Raw genomic sequence first — 6,000 nt, forward strand, 5'->3', positions numbered from 1 at the left:
ATTTTCTGGTTTTAGTCTCCCATGAGTTGTAAAGCTATGTGTGCTTAAACTGTACATACTGGGTGGGAGTGGGGTGTTTGGTGCTAGACTGGGCAGGGCCAGAAGAAGGGAGGCACCATGCAACCCTTTCAGAGGAGCAGACACTGGAGACTGTATGTGTGAGTGCACAGGCCTCGCTGCCCACTGTCGATAGGAGCAGAGAACAGGGAGTTCTAGCCCAGGCTCCATCACCAATAGACTGTGCCTCCAAGGAGTCAGGTAGCTTTTGGGGGCCTGTTTACTTGTCTGGCAAATGGGAACAGCCCTAGTTCTGCCTCCCCTCAGGAGCATTGTGGATATTCAAGGGAGTTAGTATCTGAAAATATTGATGGCTTCACAAAGCAAGACCATATAGTCACAACAGTCTTGAAGTCACCTCTTCTTGAAGGTGGGGACTTCGCTTTCCCATGTTTTTTATTCCCCAAGGCATCTGGTACAACCCATGACAGGTGGTCAATCAGTACTTGTTGAATGGATAAAACGAAACACACAGTCCCTGTCTCCACGGAATTGCAGATCTAGCTGGTGGCTCGTGGCAGGGATGAGGAACACACAATGGAAGAAATGTAAGAAGAGCAGGGTGAGGCCCTTGTTAGCTCAGACACCTCTAATTTAGAATTTGTGATGCTTTCAGGAGCTGGAGAGGAATTAGACCCTGCTGATGGGAACATGTGCTGAACAAACTCCTAGTGGGAACAAGATAATAATAATAGGAGCTCCTGGCCTCCAAACGAGGGGTGTGTTCCAGATGGCAGAGAGAGTGTTGGACCCTTTGGCAAAACCTGCTTGCGTGGGAACCGTCAGTGTGCCAATCACAAGTGAACTCTGACCTCATCTTTGAAGCAGCCAGTACCTTTCCTTGACCATGCTTGGTTAATGGCTGTTCAGGGTGACTTCACGTATTTAAGGAACATAAAATTTTATTTTGTTAAGACCAGGCCATTACTGGCTCCCCTCTGCCTCCTCCCAAGCAGCTCATTTCCATTTGGCTTTCTAGTAGAGTTAGAGACAAAGAGCACGTAACCAACCCCATTTCATGGGCTCCCTTGGCAGCAGTTGGCAAGGGTAAAGGTGGGGAGGGACCCTTGGGCCTGGCAGAGAGCTGCTGGCAGTGGGGGACCCAGGCCAGCCACTGGCCCTTCCTAGGCCACAGTTGCTTCAACAAAATGAGCAATGGGGCTCAGCCTAGAGCAATGGAAGAATAAGATGGCTCCTTTGCTGGACCCAGCCTCTTCGCCTGGTGGCTCAGGTTATTTGTCCATCCTTCCTGGCCTCGGACACTTGGGCCAGGCTTCTAGAGGGTAATGGCCTCAGACGGGAGGAGTATCAGGTAAGCACTGCCAGTTGAAGTGGGAGAGAGCATTCCAGACAGAGGGAACACATGGGCTGTAGTGTGGCGGTGGGAAGGTGAGAGCCCAGGTCCCTGCTGGGTAGAAGGGACAGTGAGCAGCATAGACATGTGGCAGAGTATGAAGGCGTGTGGTCCAGGAAGAGGAGTTCAATTGGAATTGGTAAGAGGGAGTCGTTGCAGGCCATGAGTGAGGGTGGGTGATGGAGGGCCCGTGCACCGACCTATACAGCCACTTACTGGAGATACACTGGAGCTGGGGAGGTTGTTAGGTGAGGGGTCTGGAGGAGCAGTGGCTCTGCCCCCACAGGCTGCCGGGAAGAGGGCCAGTAGAAGGCCAGGGTGAGAAATCCCTCTACAGGCCAGAATGCTGACTAGGGGCAGCAAGAGGGGCCCTGGGGAGAACCTTCTGCCTAGAAATATCCTAGATAATTGAGATTCAACTACCCTGCTCTCTGGGTTCCTGGCAAAACCCAGGGGCTGTGTGAAATGTGCCATCCAGTTTCCTTCCAAAATCCTCACAGCCCTGCAACATTGGTGTTACCCCCCTCATCTCCTGAGTGAGGAGACACCAAGAGCAGAACTGGCCACATCACTGGAGGCCACATGCTAGGAAGACCGCCAGGCACCTGTCGGGACTCCAAAGTTCCTGCTCTTGCCACTGCCTCTGCCCCATGCCTGAAATGGTGCCCATCTCTAGGCCAGAGTGGGCATGGGGATCAGGCTCTGAGGTAGGGAGTGCGCACATGCTGGATAGAGGGGCTTGGCCCAGGTCCCAGCCCTAGATGTTTGCTGGGCCTTATCAGGGGAGGGGGCTGGCCTGGTTTCAGGGTCTGGGAGGAGCGGGAGGTCAGGATGGCTGTCTGCCTTAAACACTGCCATGCTTTCTCCTCTTTACATCCTTGCTCAGACAACTTCCTCTGCCCAATCTGCTACTCCCTCTGACTGAGCTCCTGGGCAGTCTCCTCACATACCTTCACCCCTCAGTCTTCTCATCAGTAAAGAAGGGCTAATAACATAGTGTGGCTATGAGCCATTAAATGAGATAATATATGATGAGTATGTATATATAAGCATCATTAAGTGGATGGCTTAGCTCCATGGATTTTTATCTGTGGGCTTCCCACCATGTCCCCTTGTCCACCTGTTACATGTTCCATTCATCTTTTAAAGCCTGGTGTGAATGCCTGTTCGTCTCTCTTGGCAGAGTCTGTTTCCCCTGATTTCTGCCCCCACTGGAAGCTTGGTAACAGCTTCATTATGTGATTTATCGTGGTCTGGCTGCAATCAGTTGAGGATATGTCTGTCCTTCCTGATGGTGAGCCCCTGAGGGCAGGGACTGTGCTCTCACCTCATTTGTTTGCTCCTTCCTGGCTCAGAAGGGGACAGCTACTGAGACAACTCTGGGCAGTCCCCAGACATGTGCCCTCTGGCCACGCCCACTGTGGCTCCTTCAGCTTGAAGGAGAGGCCTCCCGTCTCAGTCTCCCATTTCCTCCAGGCCTCCTCACCCCAGGTCCTTAAGACCTTCTTCCTCACCTCTGACGTGGGCCACCCATGACCCCATTAGTCTTTATTTTGCTGGCTCTCTCAGTCTCACCCTGATTATGTACTCCTTTTGTTCTAGAAATGATTTTTACCTTTTATGTGTGTCAGGATTTTCTTAAGCTTTATCCATACTCTGGTCACTCTCTCTATTCTTCACAGCCAAGTTAAGCATTCATAATACATCAAGGTGATTACAATTCAGGATGAGAAAGTTTCCCCCCAATATGGATCTGAGCTTTCTCCCCAGTATTCCACACGGCCATCCTTACACCTTGTCTGCATGTACTTAGGCTTTGCTGCTGCCAAATAAACCAATCTAGATGGCCTGAAAGCAAGCACAGTCTTAGTGAGCCATCAACACAAAGTGAAAGACAAGGTCAATATGTGTTTATGATAGAGATGGGGTTATGTTCTCCAAGACTCACTTTCTCTACCTCCTGGGCCTGGGACTTCCCACCTCCTTTGTAGGGACTGAGTTCTGGTCAATGGGTTAGGAGCAGAAGTGATGGAGGGCATGCTATGCCTAGCTCTGAGAACACCCCCCCCCCTGCCCCACAAATCTCTTATCCTGGCTAGATGTGGAGAGTCCAGCAGACAATTCTGGAACCATGGAGTTTGCAGATTCCAGGAGGACAGTCACCCCCATCAGCAATGCTTGCATTGGATTGCTATAGGAGAAAGAAATAAACTCTTATAAAGCCATTTCAGTTTGGGGCTTGTTATTATCGTGGTTACTCGATCCTGATTACTATAACCCCAAGAGTACTTACTGCAGATGACATATTTACAAGTATATTGCAAGAATATAAAGATAGCTAAGGAAATCAAGATGGTGGCAAATAGATTAGGGACGTAGGATAAAGTCAGGGGTAAAGGGAAGTCTACAGGTCTTGCAAATCTTACAGAAGTCAGTAAAAGAAAGAATAATATTTTAATAGGGGAAAAGAGATAAAGGCTCTCAATAGGTAGCTTGAAAGAGAATTAACCTCAAGGCTAATAAATACATGAAAAGATGCTCCTGGGGAACTAGTGAAATGCAATGTAAAAAGACAACCACTTTGAACTCTTTGGCTTGGCAAAAATTAAACATTGTGATCATATCCAGTGTTGATGAGGAGAGGAAGAAACAGGAGCTCTGGGTCATGATGACAACCTCCTTGGACAATAATTTGGTAATATGTAGTAAGGCTGAAGATAAGCATTCTCTTGGTTATTCTATAGAAAGTCTCACACCTATGTACAACTGATATAGATGAGATGTTAATTTGGCTCTGAGCTTTCTAGCAGCCAAGCAAAGAGGAGTGGAAGATTAATGCCCATATAATGCAAGATTCTCAATGCCCATGTAATACAAGATTCTCAATGCCCATATATAAAAAAAAAGTAGATCTGTGGCTCTGCTTTTCAGCCATCAGTTCAAAGAAAAATTTCTCCTGTGGATTTCTCCTCATAGCAATGTGTACTTCCAGAGACAAGATCTTAGGCAACATCCCCATAATAAATAGTAAATTGCATACAACTTACTAAGTTTTAAAACTCATATGCCGTTATATGAAACTAACTTTTGATCCTAGAGATGAAATGCAAGTTGAGAACCAAAAGGAAATTTAGTAACAGCAATTACAGGAGAGTTCAAAGCTATGCATCCAAGAATGAGCTCTCCGGTAGCTTAGGATAGACTGGCTTAATTCAGGAATGAGATCTTTAATATGACCAGGAACCCACCTCACTCACCACACCTCCTTACCCCCCATGCTTTTGAATACAGCTGAGTAGCAGAGAGTTCAGGTTACAATTCCAGACAAACAACCAGGGTGAAAATATCCTCTGCTGTTGATTTAAGATCTGACCATGAGCTTTGCTGATGACAAAGAAAATTGCTATAGCCAAGAAAATTGCTATCCTTTCATAAAACTGAAGGAGTCCTTATCAGGAACAGTGTCTAGATAGATAGTTACCCTAATGCAGAGGCATGTAGAACAAGTATAGGTAAATAAGGGAAAATATTTTAAAATACACATAAATGCAAGCTATGGCTCATTTCTAATCACAAAATTTTGAAAGTTTCCTTGTAGACAAAAGGAAGATGGATAATGATCATGTGGAGTTCCAATATTGCCATTTTGTAGAAGTTTGCGGACTTTAGTTCTGAAATGTCAGGCTCATGATCCAAAGACACAGCTTTGGTGGTTCATGAGTAAAGCTTCCAGCCCCCAGGGAATGAATATTCGTCATGACCCCTCAGTCCTGTCTTTCTGGTGGTCGTGACAAAAGCTGCATGCCTGAACCAAATGTTTCCTGTCCCAGAGAGTAAGGAGGGGCCCTGAAACCAGTCCTCTTTTATCCCATTTCAGAAAGAGACTCTGTTAAATGGTAACTCCTATGATTCCCAGAGTGGTACAGTAGTCATTGAGATTCTCAGGATACACTGATCCATACTGAAACCCCACAATTGGCCCCATAATGGTTCCTGCCTGAGAGTCAGAGGCCAGGATAGTGGGACCCATGCTGGGAAGATGGGTAGTGGTTTTCATTTGCTGCCTTTGTTGGAATGGTGTGACAGGGATCAATCCAGGGAATAACTGTCATCCCAAAGCTGAAGATTACCAAAGAGGAACGATGCTTCTGGGCCTCTCTGATGTGCCCTTTGCCGGTTCTGTGTGTCCATCCCACAGCTCTTGTGAGCTTTGCTCCTAAGAGTTTGCACCATCTGGAAATTCTGAGTTTCTATCCACCTGTGGCAGACCGAACTACTATACTGCCCGATTGGCGAAGGAATATGGCCCAATTTTCTTGCCTCCAGCAGGATAAGCTCTGTGGTGCGATTAATGCTCCAGAGCTCCCTGCAGGATCATACAGACACTGGAACTTCACCTGAAATCACACTGTGATTTAGATTTTTCCTATCCCTGTCCCACTCTCCCCACTCTCCCCACTCCTCCAAAGTGCTTCTCTTGGAAGCATTTCATTGATGAATCACTTGCACATGAATCCACTTCTCAGGGTCTGCTTCTGAGAGACAGCAGGTCCACTGAGGGGGCTTTCCAGGGTCTGATGCACTATGGA

The sequence above is a fragment of the Nyctereutes procyonoides genome, unplaced genomic scaffold (assembly GCF_905146905.1).
Source record: "Nyctereutes procyonoides isolate TBG_1078 unplaced genomic scaffold, NYPRO_anot_genome, whole genome shotgun sequence".
NCBI classification, from domain to species: Eukaryota; Metazoa; Chordata; class Mammalia; order Carnivora; family Canidae; genus Nyctereutes; species Nyctereutes procyonoides.